The sequence below is a fragment of the Cavia porcellus genome, unplaced genomic scaffold, assembly GCF_034190915.1.
Source record: "Cavia porcellus strain 051 isolate PalLab524CR breed Dunkin Hartley unplaced genomic scaffold, mCavPor4.1 scaffold_34, whole genome shotgun sequence".
Classification (NCBI taxonomy): Eukaryota; Metazoa; Chordata; class Mammalia; order Rodentia; family Caviidae; genus Cavia; species Cavia porcellus.
In genome coordinates this window covers 21400264-21417392 of record NW_026947517.1, presented here as the reverse complement: position 1 = coordinate 21417392, position 17129 = coordinate 21400264, and positions in this window count along the sequence as shown.

The following is a 17129-nucleotide window of genomic DNA, read 5'->3' as shown; positions in this document are numbered from 1 at the left end:
TAGGGTTAGAGTTAGTGATAGGTTTAGGGTTAGGGTTCTGTTTAGGGTTGGGTTAAGTTTAGGGTTAGGGTTAGGTTTTGGGTTATGGATTGGTTAGGTTTAGGGTTAGGGTTAGGTGTTTGAGTTAGATGTTAGTGTTAGGGTGAGGGTTAGGGTGAGGTTTAGGGTTAGGGTTAGAGTTTAGGGTTAGGGTTAGTGTTAGGGTTATCGTTATGGTTAGGGTTAGAGTTTAGGGTTAGGGTTAGTGTTAGGGTTATCGTTATGGTTAGGGTTAGAGTTTAAGGTTAGGTTTAGTGTTAGCGTTAGGGTTACGGTTGGGGTCAATGTTAAGTTAGGGTAAGGTTTAGGGATAGGATTAGGAACTAGGTGTTAGGAATAGGATTAGGGATAGGTTTAGGGTTAAGGTTAGGCTTACGTTTAGTGTTAGTTATAGGGTTAGTATTAGGGTTAGGGTTAGGTTTTAGGGTTAGTGTTAGGGGTATTGTTAGGTTCAGGTTTAGGGTTAGGGTTAGGTTTAGTGTTATGTTTAGGGTTTGGTTTAAGGTTAGGTTTAGATTTTGGGCTAGGTTTAGGGTTAGTGTTAGGGTTACGGTGAGCGTTAAGGTTAGTATTTGGCTCAGGTTTAGGCTTAGGCTTCGGGGTGGGGTTAGGGTTAGTGTTAGTGTTAGGGTTAGGGTTAGGGTTAGGGTTAGTGTTAGGGTTTTGGTTAGGGTTAAGGTTAGAAGTTAGCATTAGTGTTGGTGTTAGTGTTAGGGGTACGGGTAGGGTTAGGTTAGGGTTAGGGTTAGGGTTAGGTTTAGAAGTTAGGGTTAGGGTTAGTGTTAGTGTAGTGTTAAGGTTAGGCTTAATGTTAAGTTAGCATTAGGTTTAGGGTCAGGGTTAGGGGATAGGTGTTATGGATAGTGTTAGGGTTACGGTTAAGTTTAGCGTTACGGTTAGTTTTATGGTTTGTGTTAGTGTTAGGGTTAGGTTAAGGTTTTATGGTTAGGGTTAGGGTTATTTTTAGGTTTAGCCCTAGGTTTATGTTTAGGGTTAGTGTTAGGGTTAGGGTCATGGTTAGGTTTAGGTTTAGGGTTATGGTTAGGGTTAGTGTTAGAAGTTAGCATTAGGGTTAGGATTAGCTTTAGGTTTATGTTTAGCATTAGGATTAGGGTTAGGTTTCGGCTTAGGCTTAGTGTTAGGGTTAGGGTTAAGTTTACGGATTAGGGTTAGTGTTAGGGTTAGTGTTCGGGTTCGGTTTAGGTTTACGGTTAGGGTTAGACAAGGTTAGGCTTGGGGTCAGTTATGGGAAGGATTAGGGTTAGGGTAAGGGTTTGGGAATAGGGGTTATGTTTACGGTTAGGGTTAGGGTTTGGGTTAGGTTTAGGAGTTCGGTGTTAAGGATATGGTTAGGGTTATGTTTAGGGTTATGGTTGGGGATAGGGTTAGGTTTAGAGTTAGTGTTAGGGTTACTATTAAGTTTATGGTTATGGTTCAGGTTAGGGATGTGTAGGGTTAGGGTTAGGGTTGGGTTCGTGTTAGGGTTAGGTTTTAGATTTAGATGTTAGGGTTAGGGTTAGGTTTAGGGTTAAGTTTAGGGTTAGCGTTAGAGTTTAGGGTTAGGGTTAGTGTTCGAGTTATGGTTATGGTTAGGATTAGGGTTAGAAGTTAGGGTTAGGGTTAGTGTTAGGGTTAGGGTTACATTTACGGCTGGTGTTCAGTTAGGTTTAGGTTTAGGGTTAAGGTTAGGAGCTAGGAGTTAGTGCTAGGGTTAGGGTTAGGTTTAGGGTTAGGTTTAAGGTTAGGGTTACAGTTAGTTTTAGCCTTATGGTTAGTGTTGGGGTTAGGGTTAAGTTTTAGTGTTAGTGTTAGGGGTAGGGTTAGTTTCAGGTTTAGGGTTAGGGTTATGTTTAGGGTTAGTGTTACGGTTAGGGTAATGGTTAGTTTTAGGTTTAGGCTTATGGTTGGGGTTAATGTTTGGGGTTCGTTTAGGGTTAGGGTTAGGGTTAGAGTTAGGTTTAGGGTTAGGGTTATGTTTAGTTTTACTGTTAGGGATAGGGTTAGAGTTTAGCTTAATGTAACAGTTAGAATTAGGTTTAGGGTTAGGGTTAGTGTTACATTTAGGGTTAGGGTAAGCGTTAGGGTTAGGGCAAGCGTTAGGGTTAGGATTGGAGTTTAAGGTTAGGGTTAGTTTTAGGGTTATGTTTTGGGTTAGGGTTAGGGTTAAAAGCTAGTGTTAGTGTGAGTGTTAGGGTTATGGTTAATGTTAGGGTAGTTTCGGTTTCGGTTTAGGTTTAGGGTTAGGGTTAGGTTTAGGCTCAGTATTAGGATTAGGGTTAGGGATAGCTTGAGGGTTAGGGTTAAATTTGTTGTTAGTGTTAGGTTTAGATATAGGGTCCGAATTAGCTTTAGGGTTAGGGATAGAGTTAGTTTTAGGTCCATGTGTTAGTGTAAAATTATGGTTAAGGATAGGTTAAGGGTTAGGTTTAGGCTTAGTTTTAGGTATAGGGTTACGGTTAGGTATTACGGTTGGGTTATGGTTATGGTTAGGGTTAGGGTTAGTTTTAGGGTTAGGGTTAGGTATTACGGTCAGGTTAGGATTAGGGTTGTGGTTAGGTTTAGGGTTAGGGTCAGACAAGGTTAGGCTTGGGATCAGTTATGGTAAGGATTAGGGTTAGGGTGAGGGTTTGGGGTTAGGGGTTAGTTTTAGGCTTAGGGTTAGGGTTAGGGTTAGGGGTTAGGAGTTTAGGATATTGGTAGGGTTATGTTTAGGGTTATGGGTAGGGTTAGAGTTAGGTTTTGGTTTATGGTTTGGGTTAGGGTTAGTGTCAGGTTTAGGTTTAGTGTTCGGGTTAGGGTTAGGGTTTGGGTTAGGGTTCGGTTAGGGTTAAGGTTAGGGTTAGGTGTTAGAATTAGATGTTAGGGTTAGGGTTAGGGTTAGGTTTAGGTTTATTGTTAGGGTTAGAATTTAGCATTAGGATTAGTGTTAGGGTTATGGTTAAGGTTAGGTTTAGGGTTAGAAATTACGGTTATGGTTAATGTTAGCGTTAGGGTTACTGGGGGTTAGTGTTAATTTAGGGTTAGTTTTAGGGTTAAAGTTATGGGCTAGGTGTTAGAATAGGGTTAGGGTTAGGATTAAGTTTAGGATTACAGTTAGTTCTATGGTTCGGGTTAGTGTTAGGGTTAGTTAGGTTTTAGGGTTATGATTAGGGGTAGGTTTAGTCTCAGTTTTAGGGATAGGATTATGGTAGGGTTAGTGTTAGGGTTAGGGTTATAGGTTAGGTTTAGGTTTAGAGTTATGTTTAGGGTTAGGGTTAGAGGTTAGGTTTAGGGTTAGGGTTAGATTTAGGTTTAGGTTAGGGTTAGGCTTAGGGTGAGGTTTAGTGTTAGGGTTAGGGTTAGGGTTAGGCTTAGGGATTAATGTTAGTGTTAGGGTTAGGTTTCGGTTTCGGGTTAGGTTTAGGGTTAGTGTTAGACAAATTTAGGCTTGGGGTCTGGGTTAGAGTTAGGGTTATGGTAAGGATTAAGTTCAGGTTGAGGGTTTGGGGTTAGGTGTTAAGGTTAGGTTAGGGGTTAGGTTTAGGGTTTGGGCTAGGGTTAGGGACAGTGTTAGTGTTAGGGTTAGGGTTAGGGTTTGTTGTAGGGTTAGGGTTAGGCTTAGTTTTACAGTTAGTGATAGGGTTAGGGATTGGCTTAATGTAATGGTTAGGGTTAAGGTTAGGTTTAGTGTTATGTTCAGGGTTACAGTTTAGGGTTAGGGTTAGTATTGGGTTTATGTTTAGGATTAGGGTTAGGGATAGAAGCTAGTGTTAGGGTTAGTGTGACTGTTAGGCTTATGGTTAGGGTTTGGGGTAGGTTAGAGTTAGAGTTAGGGTTAGGTTTACGCTCTGTATTAGTATTAGGATTATGGATAGCGTTAGGCTTAGGGTTAAGTTTGTTGTTAGTTTTAGGTTTAGGCATAGCATCAGCATTAGGTTTAGGGTTAGGGATAGCATTAGTGTTAGGGTTAGGGATTAGTGTTAGTGTTAGGCTTAGGGTTAAGTGTTAGGGTTAGGTTTAGGGTTAGGGTTAGCTTTAGGATTAGGGCTAAGGTTAGGGTTAGAAAGTTAATGTTAGAGTTAGTGTTAGTGTTAGTGTTAGTGTTAGTGTTAGGGTAAGGGTTTGTGTTAGGTTTAGGATTAGGGTTTTGGGGTTAGGGTTTGGGTTAAGGATAGTTTTAGGGTTAGGGTTTAGGGTTAGGGTATGGTTAGGATTAGGCGTTAGGGGTTAGGGTTAGGATAATGGTTACTGTTAGGTTTATTGTTAGGGTTAGGGTTAGAGTTTAGCTTTAGTGTTAGAGTTAGGGTTAGGGTTAGGGTTAGGTTTAGTGTTAGGTTAGGGTAAGGGTTAGGATAAGGGTTAGATGTTAGGGTTAGCATTAGGGTTATTGTTACTTTCAGGGTTAGTGTTAGGGTTAGTGTTAGGGTATGGGTTAGATTTAGAGGTTTAGGATTAGGCTTACTATTATGATAGGGTTAATGTTAGAGTTTAGGGTTATCGTTAGGGTTAGGGGTTAAGTTTTAGGGTTAGGGTTAGGATTATTGTTAGCGTTACGGTTTGGGTTAGGGTTACGGTTAAGTTTACAGTTAGGGTTTCGCTTAGTGTTCGGGTTAGTGTTAGGGTTTGGATTAGGGTTAGGGTAGCGATTAGGGTCAGGTTTTGCTTAGGGTTAGGGTGAGTGTTAGCGTTAGGTGTTAGGGTTAGTGTTAGTGTTAGGCTTATTTTTAGGGTTAGGGATTAGGTTTAGGGTTTGTGTTAGGTTTAGTGTGAGTGTTAGGGTTAGGGTTAGGCTTAGTTTTAGGGTTAGGGATAGGGTTAGGTTTAGGCTTAAGGTTAGGCTTAGTGTTAGTGTTAGGATTAGGGTTAAGGTTATCTTAGGGTTAGGGTTAGGGTTACGGTTACGGTTAGTGTTAGGGTTTGGTTTTAGTGTTAGGGTTAGGGGTTAGGGGTTAGGGTTAGGGAAAGGGTTACGGATTAGGGTTAGTGTTAAGGTTAGGATTTGGGATCGGGTTGGGTTTTGGGTTAGGCTTAGACAAGGTTTGACTTGGGGTCAGTGTTAGGTTTAGGGTTATGGTAAGGATTAGGGTTAGGTTGAGGTTTTGGTGTTAGGGATTAGGATTAGGGTTAAGATATGGGTTAGGGTTACTTTTAGAGTTAGGGATAGGGTTAGGTTTAGGGTTAGGTTTAGGGTTAGTGTTAGTGTTAGGGTTAGGGTTAGGGTTAGGGTTAGGGTTAGGTTTAGGGTTAGGGTTAGTGTTAGGGTTAGGGGTTAGAGTTAGAGTTTAGTTTTAGGGTTAGGGTTAGGGATAGAGTTTAAGGTTATGGTTAGTGTTAGGGTTTTGGTTTGGGTTACGGTTAGAAGTTAGGATTAGAATTAGTGTTAGGGTTAGTGTTACTGTTACAGTTAGGGTTAGGGTTAGCTTAATGTTATGGTTAGGGTTGGTGTTAGCCATTGATTTTAGGGTTAGTGTTAGGGTTAATGTGATGGTTAGCGTTAGTGTTAAGTTAGGGTTAGGTTTAGGGTGAGGGATAGGTGATACATGTTAGGGATAGGGTTAGGGTGAGTGTTAAGTTTACGGTTACTGTTAGTTTTAGGGTTAGTGTTAGGGTTAGGGTTAGAGGTTAGCGTTAGTATTAGGGTTAGGTTTAGGTTTAGAGTTAGGTTTAAGGTTAGGTTTAGGGTTTGTCTTAAGGTTATGGTTAGGGTTAGGGTTAGGTTTAATTTATGCATTAGGGTTAGTGTTAGGGTTCATGTTTGGGTTAGGTTTAGACAATCTTAGGCTTAGGGTCAGTTATGGTAAGGATTAGGGTTAGGGTGAGGGTTTGGTGTTAGGGGTTAGGTTTAGGGTTAGGGTTAGGTTTTGGGTTTGGGTTAGGTGTTAGTTGTTGTGGATATGGTTAGGGTTATGTTTAGGGATATGGTCAGGGTTAGGGTTAGGTTTAGGATTAGGGTTAGGGTTAGTGTCAGGTTTAGGTTTAGGGTTCGGTTTAGGGTTGGGTTAGGGTTAGGGTAAGGTGTTAGAGTTAGATGTTAGGGTTAGGGTTAGTTTTAGGATTAGGTTTAGGGTTAGGTTTAGAGATTAGGGTTAGGGTTACTGTTAGTATTATGGTTATAGTTAGGGTTACGTTTAGAAGTTAGGGTTAGGGTTATTGTTAGTGTTAGGGTTACAGTTAGAGTTAGTATTAAGGTAGGGGTAGATTTAGGGTTATATTTAGGGGCTAGTTTTTAAGGATAGGGTTATGGTTAGGGTTAAAATTAGGGTTACGGTTAGTTTTAGGTTTAGGGTTAGTGTTAGGGTTAGGGTTAGGTTTTAAGGTTAGGGTTAAGGGTAGGGTTAGGTTCAGGTTTAGGTTTAGGTTTACGGTAGGGTTAGTGTAAGGGTTAGGGTTATGGTTAGGTTTAGGTTTGGGGTTATGTTTAGGGTTAGGTTTAGAGGTTAGGATTAGGGTTAGGGTTAGATTTAGGTTTAGGGTTAGGGTTAGGCTTAAGGTTAGGGTTAGTGTTTGGGTTAGTGTTAGGGTTACGGTTAGGGATGAGATTTAGTTTTAGGGTTAGGGTTTGGTTTTGGGTTAGGTTTAAGGATAGGGTTAGACAAGGTTAGGCTTGGGTCAGGGTTAGGGTTAGGGTTATGGTATGGATTAAGTTTATGTTGAGGGTTTGGTGTTGGGGTTAGTGTTACGGTTAGGGTTAGGGTTGGGTTTACGGTTAGGGTTAGAATTAGAGTTAGGATTAGTGTTACGGTTATGGTTAGGTTTAGGGTTAGGGTTTCAGGGTTAGGGTTTGTGTTAGGGTTAAGGTAAGCGTTAGTGATTCGGAATAGGGTTACAGTGTTGTTAGGGTTAGGTTTAAAGTTAGGGATTAGGGTTAGGGTTGGGTTAGGGTTAGGAGTCAGGAGTTAGGATTAGGGTTAGTGTTAGGTTTAGTGTTAGGGTTAGGGTTAGATTTAGAGATTAGCTTTAGGGTTAGGGTTAGGATTAGGGTTATGGTTAGGGTTAGGTTTAGGGTTAGGGTTAGAGTAAATGTCAGGATTAGGTTTAGAGGTTAGGGTTAGTGTTAGGATTATTGTTAGTGTTAGGGTTAGGGTTACGTTTAGTGACAGGGTATGGGTTAGATTTAGAGGTTTAGGTTAGCGTTAGGATTAGGCTTAGGATTAGAGATAGGGTTAGTGTTAGAGTTTAAGGTTAGCGTTAGTGCTAGGGTTAGGGGTTTAGTGTTAGGTTTAGGGTTAGTGTTATTGTTAGGGTTGTGGTTAAGGTTAGGGTTACGGTTAAGGTTACATTTAGGGTTACAGTTAGTATTTCAGTTAGGGTTAGGGTTTGGATTAGGTTTAGGGTAGCGATTAGGGTTAGCTGTTGTGTTAGGGTTAGGGTGAAGGTTAGGGTTAGGGGTTAGGGTTAGGCTTAGTGTTAGGCTTATCGTTAGGGTTAGGGATTAGCGTTAGGGCTAGTGTTAGGTTTATTGTTAGTGTTAGGGTCAGGGTGAGGCTTAGTTTTAGGGTTAGGGATAGGGTTAGTATTAAGATTAAGTTTAGCCTTAGTGTTAGGGTTAGGTTTAGGGTTACCGTTAGGATTAGGTTAGGCTGAGGGTTAGGTTTAGGATTTGGGTTAAGGCTGGGGTTAGTGTTAGGTTTAGGGTTAGGGGTAGGGTTAGGGTTAGGGTTAGGGTTAGGGTTAGGATTAGGATTAGGGTTTAGATTTAAAGGTTATGGTTAGGGTTACAGTTAGAGTTTAGGGTTAGGGTTAGTGTTAGGGTTATGGCTAGGATTAGGGTTAGAAGTTAGGGTTTGTGTTAGTGTTTGGCTTAGGGTTCTAGTTATCATAAGGGTTAGGTCAGCGTTAGTTTTAGGATTTAGGTGTTAGGGAAAAGCATACGGTTAGGCTTCTGATTTCGGTTAGGGTTTTGCTTACAATAAGGTTTAGGATTAGAGTTTAGGCTGTGGTTAGAGTTACGGTTAGGTTTAGGGTTAGGATTTGGTTTAGGGTTAGGGGTTAGGTGTTAAGGATAGGGTTAGGGTTATGTTTAGGGTTATGGTTAGGGTTAGGTTTACGTTTACGTTTATGGTTATGGTTAGTATTAGGGTAAGGTTTAGGGGTTATGATTTAGTGTTAGAGTTAGGGGTTAGGGATAGCTTTGGTGTTAGTGTTAGGGTTAGGTTTTTGGTTAGGGTTAGGGATTATGTTTACTTTTTGGGTTAGGGTTAGGGTTAGGGTTAGGAATAGGGCTAGGGATAGGGTTAGGTTTAGTGTTAGGGTTAGTTTTAGGGTTACGTTTAGGGTTACGGATAGGGTTAGGGTTAGGGTTAGGATTACGTTTTTGGTTAGGGTTAGAGTTAGGGTTAGGGTTAGGATTAGGGTTAGTGATAGGAATAGGGTTAGGGTCAGGGGTTATTGTTACTCATAATGTTAGTGTTAGAGTTAGTGTTACATTTAGTATTGGTTTTAGAACGGTTAGGGTTAGGGTTCGGGTTTAGGGTTAGGATTTGTGTTAGGGTTAGGTTTAGGTTTAGGGTTAAGTTTCGGGTTAGATTTAGAGGTTAGGTTTATGGTTAGGGTTAGGTTTATGGTTAGGGTTAGGTTTAGTGTTTGTTTAGGGTTAGGGTTATGGTTAGTGTTAGAGTTAGGGTTAGGGTTAGGGTTAGGGTTTTGGTTAGAATTTAGTGTTTGTGTTGGTGTTAGGTTTAGGGTTACGGTTAGTGTTACAGTTAGGTTAGGGTTTGGTTCTTGGGTTAGGTGTTAGGGATAGGGATAGTGTTAAGCTTCAGATTACAGTTAGGGTTGGAGTTAGGGTTAGGGTTAGGGTTAGGGTTAGTGTTAGGTTTAGGAATAGGGTTAGAGTTAGAAGTAGTGTTAGGTTTAGGGTTAGAAAGTTAGTGTCAGAGTTAGGTTTAGTGTCAGGGTTAGGGTTAGGGTTAGGGTAAGTGCAAGATTTTGGGTTAAGTTAGTCTTAGGATTTTGTGATTAGGGTTTGGGTTAGTGTTAGGTTTAGGGTTACGGATTAGGTATATGGTTAGGGTGAGTGTTAGGGTTTGGGATTATGGTTAGTTTTAGGGTTAGGTTTAGGGTTAGTGTTATGGGTTAGGTGTTTTGCATAAGTTTAGGGTTAGTGTTACGGTTAGACTTAGGGTAGTGTTAGGGTTAGCGGTTAGGGATTAGGGTTAGGGTTAGCGTTATGTTTAGGTTTAGGGTTAGGGTTAGAATTAGGGTTAGTGTTAGGATTAGGGTTAGGGTTAAGTTTGGGTTAGGGTTAGGTTTTTATGGTTAGGGTTAGGGTTAGGGTTTGGATTAGGCTTAGGGTTAGAGTTAGATTTAGGGTTATGTTTAGGGCTTAAATGTTAGGGATAGGGTTAAGGTTAGGCTACGGGTTATGTTTAGGGTTAGGGTTATGATTAAGTTTAGGGTTAGGGTTACGTTTAGGGTTAGGTTCAGGTTTATGGTTAGGTTTAGTGTTAGGTTTAGGGTTAGCTTTAGCGGTTACGTGTTAGTGATACGGTTAGTGTCAGTATTAGTTTTAGGTTTGGGTTTAGTGTTAGGTTTTATGGTTAGGGTTTGGGTTATGTTTAGGGTTAGGGTTAGTGTTACGGTTTTGGTTAGGGTTAGGGTTAGGCTTAGAGTTTAGGGTTAGGTTTAGTGTTAAATTTATGGTTATGGTTAGGGTTAGGGTTAGAAGTTAGTGTTAGCATTAGTGTTAGTGTTAGGTTTACGGACAATGTTAGAGTTAGGGTTAGGTTTAGGTTAGGGTTAGGTTTAGGGGTTAGGTGTTAACGATAGTGTTAGGGTTAGTGTCAGGGTTAGGATTAGGGTTAGGGTTAGGGTTAGGTTTAGGTTTAGGGTTATAAGTTAGTGTTAGTGTTAGGATTAGGGTTACGGTTAAGGTTAGGTGTAGGTTAGGGTTAGGTTTAGTGTTTAGGTGTTAGGGATTGTGACAGGGTTAGGCTTCGGATTATGGATAGGTTTGGGTTAATATTGTGTTTAGTGTTAGGTTTAGGGTTAGGGTTAGGGTTATGGTTTGGGTTAGGGTTAGGGGTTCAGTGTTAATGATAGGGTTAGGGTTATTGTTAGTGTTACATTTAAGGTTAGGGTTACATTTAGGGTTACGGTTAGGGTCAGTGTTAGGGTTAGGATTAGGGTTAGGGATTAGGGATAGTCTTAGGGTTCTTGTAAGGTTTAGGCTTAGGGTTAGGTTTAGAGTTAGGGTTAGGATTAGTTTTAGGGTTAGGGTTAGTGATAGTGGGTTAGGGTTACAGTTAGGATTAGGGTTAGGGTTTGGTTTAGGCTTTGGGTTAGTGTTAGGTGTTAGGGTTTAGTGTTAGGATTAGGGTTAGTGTTAGGGATTACGAATAGGGTTAGTGTTAGTGTTAGTGTTAGGGTTAGGTTTATGGTTATGGTTATGGTTAAGGTTAGGGTTAGGATTAGGGTTAGTCTTAGGTTTAGGGCTAGGGATAGGCTTAGGGATAGTGTTAGAGTTAGGTTTATGGTTAGGGTTAGTGTTTCGATTTAGATTAAGGTTATGTTTAGGGTTACGGATAGGGTTAGTGTTAGGGTTAGGGTTACAGTTAGGGTTAGGGTTAGTGTTAGGGTTATGATTAGGTTTAGTGTTAGGGTTAGGGTTAGGCTTATGTTTATGTTTAGGGTAAGATTAGGGTTAGGGTTAGTGTTAGGGTTCGGGTTATGGTTTGGTTTACGTTTAGGGTTAGGGTTAGGGTTAGAATTAGGGTTAGGGTTAGAGGTTAGGGATAGGGTTAGGTTTATGTTTAGGGTTAGGGTTAGTGTTAGGTTTAGGGTTAGTGTTAGGTTCAGGGTTACAGTTAGGTTAGTGTTAATGTTAGCAATTAAGGTTAGTGTTAGTGTTAGTGTTTGGATTCGTGTTAGGTTTAGGGTTAGGATTAGACAAGGTTAGGCTTGCGGTTAGGGTGTGGTTTTGGGTTATTTTAACAGTTAGAGTTAGAGTGATGGTTTGGGGTTAGGCATTAGATTTAGTTTTACAGTAACTGTTTGGTTTAGGGCTAGGATTTTATGGTTATAATTAGTGTTAGAGTTTTTTTTTTCCATGAAGCATATTTTTATTCAATATAGTGCTGGGAATACTAGCCAGAGCAATTAGACAAGAGAAAGAAATGAAAGGAGTAAGGATAGGGAAAGAAGAAGTTAAATTATCATTATTTGCAGATGACATGATACTCTACATAGAACATCCCTAAAACTCCATTGAAAGACTTCTAGATGTTATAATCAAATTCAGTAATGTATCTGGGTACAACGTCAACACTCAAAAATCATTAGCATTCCTTTACACTAACAACAAAACCAGTGAGAGAGAAATAAGGGAAGTCACACCCTTAGCATCCAACAAAATGAAATACTTAGGAATTAATCTAACAAAAGAAGCAAAAGATCTATTCAGGGAAAATTATAATTCCTTGAAAAAGAAATAGAAGAGGACCTCAGAAAATGGAAAGACATCCCTTGTTCATGGATAGGAAGAATGAACATTGTGAAAATGGCCATTCTCCCAAAATTGTTATACAGATTTAATGCAATCCCAATTAAAATATGACTAGCATACCTCAAAGACCTAGAGAAATCACTCCTAAAATTTATCTGGAACCAGAAGAGACCCAGAATAGCAAAGGCAATTCTAAGCAGCAAAGGTAAGGCAGGAGGCATCATGATCCCTGACTTGAAGTTATACTACAAAGCTACTGTAAAAAAATAAACATGGTATGGAAATAAAAACAGTCTTGAAGATCTATGGAATAGATTAGAAATATAACCACAACTATAAACACACTCAGTCACCTTATCTTTGATAAAAGGACCAAACATGTCCACTGGAAGAAACATAGTCTCTTCAATAAATGGTGCTGGAAAGACTGGTTTTCCATACGCCGAAAACTAAAAATAGACCCATACCTATCACCATGTACTAAACTAAGGTCTAAATGGGACTAAAGTCTAAAGATCTAAATATTAAAACAAAAACACTAAATATGTTTTTTTTTTAATTTTTTTAAAATTTTATTTAAGGAGAAAAGAAAAAAAAAGCAGGGAAAGGGTACAAGTTATACAGATTTACAGAAAAAAAATGAACAGTAGAAAATCACTAGTTAATGGATTACATATTGTCATCTTAGAAATAATTGTTCAAGTCACAAAATTAAAGCTTGTAAAGTGGACATTCCATCAATGATACTGCAAACAGTTCTGTTCATTGATCCAATAAAACTCTGTGATATCAATTTCTATCATATACACTTAAATATACATGCAGTTATATAGTTTGGAGCACTTTCTTTTCCTCTCTTTTGTACCATGACTATTACACATTTTGGGTTTCATTGCTCCCACGGTTCTTATTACTTTTTTGGAAGAGAGTAAAACCAGATGTGACATAACAGAACAGAATCGGTCAAGTCAAAAGGGTGGACATAATAGATAATGTAAAAACATAATACAAGGTAATCAACAATGGTTGCCATAATGCCTCCCGCTATCTCTAATAGAATTGCCTATATCATTAGTAATAATACAATTGAACAAAACAGTAAAGAATAAAACCGACAAAACCAAAACATTGGAGACATTGTAGGTCTTCAAAAGTAGATAAAAGTCAACAAGAATGGGCGTCATAATGAATCTCATTATCTTCACAGCTGATGCCTAAACTTTCGAACCTGATACTATCCAGCAAAACAGATTAGGGGAACATCAGTTAAAAACCAGATGGTGAGAGTAATACAGGGCTTTAAATCAAGGTAATGAAAAGTCAAAGTGGGTTACTATACTATACCCTGCTATTTTTTTCCTTTATTTAAAAGGATAAAGATAAAAAAGTAAATAATGGAGTGGAGATTGAGATAAAAGAGGGCATAACAACGAAACAGCGCAGATCAAAACATAACCATTTAAGCAGAATAGTGTTTCACCACCAGATAATCCTAACCTAAAAGTAGTTACCATATTGTTTCTTTCTTTAAAATCCTTGAGTACAACTTCGTATACTGTAGCATTAAGTATATCAAAACAATGTAAAACCACTCAAGAGAATGACAGCATTACAGAGTATTTAGAATCGACTAACAGAAAATGAATAATGGTTTCTGTGTAATCTCCTTGTCTTTAAAAGGTTTTTGCTTATACTATCGTACATAATAAAATCCAATAAGATACAGCCTATTTAGACCATTGGAGACAGAAGGACAAAAGCTAGATGAGACTTCAAAACAAGATGATACTAAATCAGTATTACCTATTAAGATGTCATTTTCTCCAAAATAGCTGTTCCTATCATCCAATCTTCTCTGCCTCATTTCTGTTAAGCTCTTTTTCTGTCAGTAGCTGTCAGTTTGTCTTCTTCATTTTGTTCTCTGCTCCATTCGCTGTGGCCTCTCTGCCATTATTTCTGGATTCTTTGTATTTTTCTTTCTTTAGAATATCCTGCAATACTCTCTGTAGAGTTGAATTGGTGGTTGCAAATTCCCCCAGTTCCTCTTTATCCTGGAAGCACCTGGTTTTTCCATCAATTTCCAGGGACAGTTGTGCAGGATATCTCAATCTTGGCTGGAGATTATTATCTTTCAATGCTTGAATTATTTCCCCCCACGCTCTTCGTGATTTGATGGTTTGTGCAGAGAAATCTGCTGTAATTCTGATGGGTGTTCCCTTGTAAGTGGTCTGTTTCTTGTCTCTGACAGCTTTTAATATTCTGTTCTTGTATTGAATTTCTGGAATTTTTATTATTATATGCCTGGGTGTTGCTCTGTTTGGGTTGTAGGTAGCTGGGGTCCTGTATGCCTCATACATCTGAGTATCTTTACCTTTTGCTAAATTAGGAAAATTCTCCTGGATTATTTCTGTGAGTAGCTTTTGTAGTTCACTTGTTTGTGTCCCTACTTCTTCTTTTATGTTCTTAATCCTTAAGTTATGGATCCTCTTATCATCTTCTTGTCTTTGTATTATTGCTGTTTGTTTCTTTGTTATTTTTAAGAAGTTTTTCATTTCATTCTCCCATATTACAAGTCTGCCCTCCAGTTCAGATAGTCTGTCCTTAGTTTCTTTCAAGCTGTTATGCCAGTCTTCTATAGACTTCTTAGTATCTTGGTAGTCCCTTTGAACCTGCTTCACGTATTCTATGCTTTCTCTGTTTTCTCCATCAAACAATTCTCCCCTTTTTTTCTGTTCTTCCATTCCACCGCCTGTTTTTTCTTGGGTGGTACTTAGCATTTCTCTAACTATTCTGCATACTTCTAGCTTCAGGTCATTGATAACTTCATTCCTGAATTGGTCTATGAGGCTCTCTATATGGTGCCTTATGTGTATTGGTGCGGTGTCTGCTATTGCCTGTTTCTCAGAATTGGGGGCCGAGGAGCCTTTCTTGTTGCTGCCTCTTCCCATGCTGCCTCTTCTTCTCTGTTCCTTATATATGCAAGCTTATATAAGAGGCCCAGCTTCTCTCCCAGTCAGCCACAACCTGATCGAATTGCGCCAGCTAGTTGTTCCTGCTCACCGCTGCGCACCAGGGAGTTACGGACCAGGCAGCCTACGCTTCTCCCCTCCCGGCCACTGTCAGGCTCTGGGATCTGGGTTGGGACAGCCTACCAGGTCCGCCGGCAGCGTCACGCAGGCCAGGCACTTTTCACCAATCCCGCCCAAGAGGGGGATGTGTGGCTGTAGTCGCCACTGCGCTCTGCTCCCGCAGGGCTGCTCGGGCCCAGAAAGTCCTCTGCTGGAGTCAAACTGTGGTAGAGTGTCAGTTTCTCTCACTCACCTCACCACAAGTCAGTGCACGCCTCCCTGCTGTTCGCAGATTGCCGTTCTCAGAGCTTCTGCGCGTCTCTCTCCTTGCCGAGCCACTGTAGAGGCAGCCAGCGGCCGCGCGGCGGGAAACCCAAATCACGGCTTACAATGGCACGGTTCCAGCCTCCACACCGAGTCTTTTCTGTTCCTGTTTTAGCACCAGGGCTGAATTCCAAGTTGGCTTCTCTCAGCCCAGTTCGTTCCTGAGTCAGCAGAGCATATCTCCACCTGCTTATGTCTCCTTAGTCCGCACCATTCCTGGCTTCTGAGCCGAGTCTTTCAGAGAGCCTCTGGTAGTTGCTGTTATCTGTCCGCCATGTTCTCCCGGAAGTCTAGTGTTAGAGTTTATGGTTACGGTTAGGGTTAGGCTTAGAGATAGAGTCAGGGTTTGGGTTATGGATATGGGTTAAGAGTTAGGGATAGGGTTAAGGTTAGGCTTCAGGTTACAGTAATGTTTATGGTTATGATTAGGATTGGGTTAGTTTTAGGGTTAGCGTTAGGTTCAGGTTTAGAGTTAGGGTTAGTGTAAGGTTTAGGGTTAGGGTTGGGGGTTAGGTGTTATAGATAGGGTTTCTGTTAGGGTTAGTTTTAGGGTTAAGGCTAGGGTTAGGGTTATGGTTAAGTTTAGCTTTAGGGTTAGCGTTACAGTTAGTTCTAGAGTTTAGGCTTAGGTTTAGGATTAGGATTAGGATTAGGCTTAATTTTAGGGTTAGGGATAGGATTAGGGTTTAGCTTAATGTTATGGTTAGGGTTTGGGTTATGATTAGGTTTAGGGTTAGGTTTAGGCTTAGTTTAAGTGTTAGTGTTAGGGTTAGGATTAGCGTTAGGGTTTTGCTTAAGAATTACGGTGAGGTTTAGGGTTAGGGTTAGGGTTATGGTTAGTGCTAGGTTTAGGGTTAGTGTGAGGCTTAGTTTTAGGGTTAGCATTAGTGTTAGTGTTAGGGTTAGGGTTAGTGTTAGGGTTAAGGTCTGGGTTACTGTTTGGGTTAGGGTTAGGGTTAGGGGTTAGATTTAGAGTTTAGAGGTACTGTTAGGGTTCTGGTTAGGGTTAGAGTTTAGGGTTAGGGTTAGTGTTAGGGTTAGGGTTACAAGTAGGGTTAGGGATAGGTTAGGGTGAGGTTTAGGGGTTAGGTGTTTCAGATAGCGTCAGGGTTAGTCTTCGGATACGGATAGGGTTAGGGTTACTATTAGGTTTAAGGTTAGGTTTAGGCTTAGGGTTAGGGTTTGGGTTAAAGTTAGGGGTTAGGTGTTAAGGATATGGTTAAGGTTATGTTTAGATTTACAGTTAGGGTTAGGGTTATGTTTAAGGTTACGGTTAGGGTTATTATTAGGGTTAGGTTTTAGGGATAGGTTTAGCATTATGTTTAGGGTGAGGGTTAGGGTTAGGGGTTAGGGTGAGAAGGTTAGGGTTAAGGTTATGGTTAGATTTAGGTTTGGGTTTGGCTTAGGTTGAGTATTAGGGATTCATGGTAAGTGTTTTTGTTAGGGTTGAGGTTAGGGTTAGGGATTAGGGATAGGGTTAGCGTGAGTGTTAGGGTTAGGTTTAGGGTTAGGGATTAGGGTTAGAGTTAGGGTTAGGCTTAGGGTTAGAGTTAGGGATTAGGTTTTAGGGACAAGGTTAGGGTTAGCGTTAGGTTTAGGGTTAGGGTTATGGTTAGGGTTAAGGGTTAGTGGTTTGTCTTAGTGTTAGGGTTTGGGTTAGGTTTAGGGTTAGGTTTAGGGTTAGGGTTAGGGTTAGAGTTAGTGTTAGAGGTTAACTTTATAGTTATGGTTAGGGTTAGGGTTACGGTTAGGGTTAGGAATAGGGTAACTTTTAGGATTAGGGTTTGATGTTAGGGTTAGGTTTAGGGTTACTGTTAGTGTTAGGGTTAGGGTTAGGTTTAGTTTTATGGTATGGATTAGTTTTAGAGGGTTAGGGTTAATGTTAGGATTAGGCTTAGGGTTAGAAATAGGGTTAGTGTTAGAGGTTAGGGTTAGCATTAGCGTTAGCGTTAGTGTTAGCATTAGGGTTTAGTGTTAGCGTTACAGTTAGGGTTATGTTTATGGTTATGGTTACGGTTAGTGTTTGGGTTAGGGGTAGGTTTAGGTTACGGATTAGGGTTAGGTTTAGTGTTACATTGAGGGTTAGGTTAGGGGTAAGGTCTAAGGTTAGGGTTAGGGTTCTCATTAGTGTTAGGGTTTAGGGTTAGGGTTAATGTTAAGGTTAGAGTTAGGGTTAAGGATTAGGGTTATGGTTAGGTTTAGTGTTAGATTTATGCTTAGGTATAGGGTTAGGCTTAGTTTTAGGTTTAGGGACAGGGTTAGGATTAGGCTTAAGG